Genomic DNA, 2,399 nt, shown 5'->3' on the forward strand with positions numbered 1-2,399 from the left:
TACAGTAGTGAAATCCTGGGATCCTAACCACTAGGCCACCAGGGAACTCCCAGCAAGTTTCAATACACAACCAAAAATCTTAGGAAGCCACCCCGCTGGTGGCTGAGATGGTGAAGAATCTACCTGCAATGCAGGGGACCTGGGTTTGATCCCTGGGTGGTAAAGATCCCCTGGAGAAGGGAATGGCTACCCACTCATGTATTCTTGCCTGGAGAATTAACTCCATGGACAGAGAAGCCTTGGGGGCTACAGTCCATGGGGTCGAAAGAGTCAAACATGACTGAGCAACTAAACCACAACACACACCACACAAATCTTAGGTAAGTCTGTGCTTAACCAGCAAAAAAATTTTTACAATCACGTGCTGAGGTACTGAGCAGGACAGATCACCTATCACCTTCCATGAAGAGCAGCCCAGGATGAGCACGGACTGCCTGCCTCTAGGGTTCTCTTACATGAGAAAGATATAAATCTCTCTCCCCTGTTTATGCCATTATTTTGGGTTTGCCGCTGTATGTAGCCAAATCTAATCCCGGCCAAAGTATGAGCTTTGCCATTGGATCACTGTGTGACCGTGGACAAGCCAGGTCTCTCCTCCAGCATATATCCCCTTTCCATAGTGGCACAGGCACTGCAGGCCAAGTCCAGGGTCCAGGGACAGGACTGGTCTTTCTTGGACCCTCGGGGCTCTCAGCTTGGAGAGAGGGTGGGCTTCATCCTGGCCCAGTTGAGGATGTCTCATGTGTGAAGAGGACACTTGGGGTGGACAGAGAGAGTGGCCAGTGAGGCTACCAAGGTCCCTGGCGTGTCCCTTGGGGCCTGAAGGTCCTGCTTCTTTGCTCATCTGGGACTTGAGAGCCATTGGCTTGAAAGGTCACACAAGGAAGTATGCGTGTTTGGTTTTGTGACGTTCTTTCCTAGGGCTGCAGTTCTGGCGCTGGACACCAGGGGGCAGGCAGCCTCCCTTGTCTGAGGTGCCCACTGAGCTTTTCCGGGGAGCAACTGGGGCAGAAAGAGTTATGCATAGGTCATTCTGGCTGTCCCTCAGCCTCAGAGCTAACTTCATCTCCTGTTATTAGCATTCAACTCCAGACTCAGCTGGTCAAAATCAAGAAAGGGTTTCCCAAATCCCTCCACTTCATCACCGAGCAGTCACTCACCTTGCCCAGGTGCCCTGGAGGTCGGGTGTGATGCTGAAGATGACGGACTGGTCTCTGTCTGCCATGAGCTCACAGTCTGGAGGGAGATGGACATGGACAGAAGCCTGAAACTAAGGACATGTGAAAGGAGAGTGCCTTTCAAGGGCCTGAGATGAAGCTCTGAGGAAGGACTTGGGAGTCACTTGGTAGGACAGTCCGAGAGACCTACCTGGGGTGAAATTGGTAGGAACCAGATGGGGCTTCCCGGATAGCTCAGTTGGTAAAGAACCCGCCTGCAATGCAGGAGACCCCAGTTCAATTCCTGGGTCGGGAAGATCCGCTGGAGAAGGGATAGGCTACCCACTCCAGGATTCTGGCCTGGAGAATTCCATGGATTGTACAGTCCATGGGGTTGCAAGAAGTCAGACACGACTGAGCGACTCACTTCACAGGTGACGGGAGGGAGAAGGCAGCGCTCGGGCAGAGACTGTCAGGCAGAGGTGAGTCTGGGCAGAGGGGCAGGAAGGTAGTTGGCGCGGCTGGAGCGAGCCCAGGGAGGAGGAGCAGGTCATGGGGAGGAGGGTGGGACTGGAACCTAGGGCCCATGGACTGTGTGAGCTGTCAGTTCCTCATTGCTCCAAAACTTAGCACCTTAAAACTACAAATACCTACTATCCAACCCAGTGTGGTCTGGGTACTGTTCACGGCTTGGCTAGGTTGCTCTGCTTCTGGGTGTCCCACAGGCTGGTGAGTGGCTTCATTTGGGCTCAACTCGGGGAGGATTTGCTCCCAAGTCACCCGCAGGCTGCAGGGCTGCGTTTGGACGGAGAGTCTGAGTCCCTGTCTGTTGGCCTGAGTGCTCCTTGGTTCTCTCCTTGTGACAACTACTCCGGGCAGCTCACAACACGGGTGCCTGCTTCCACAGATCCAGAGACAGAACAGAGAGAGAGAGAGAGAGAGAAGTGGGAGGGGAGGCAGTGAGCAGGAGGGAGGGTCGGAGAGGGAACACAGGAGGGAGCAGGTAAGAGGGAAGGGACAGATGTTTTTGTCATTACATTTTGGAAGTGACCTCCCATCATGCTTCCTGCATCTTGTGGGTCACAAATCAGTCACTAACCACTTAGCAGTTGCACTGAAGAGGAAAAGTTAAAATTTTACATAACCTCCTGTTCCTTCTGCCTCTGTAACTCAGCTTGCTTCTTGCAAAGTCTGGATCACATAGGTCACGTAGTCTCAGAAAGTGGGGACTTAGAACACTAG

This window comes from Cervus canadensis, chromosome 14, assembly GCF_019320065.1.
Source record: "Cervus canadensis isolate Bull #8, Minnesota chromosome 14, ASM1932006v1, whole genome shotgun sequence".
In the NCBI taxonomy this organism is placed as follows: Eukaryota; Metazoa; Chordata; class Mammalia; order Artiodactyla; family Cervidae; genus Cervus; species Cervus canadensis.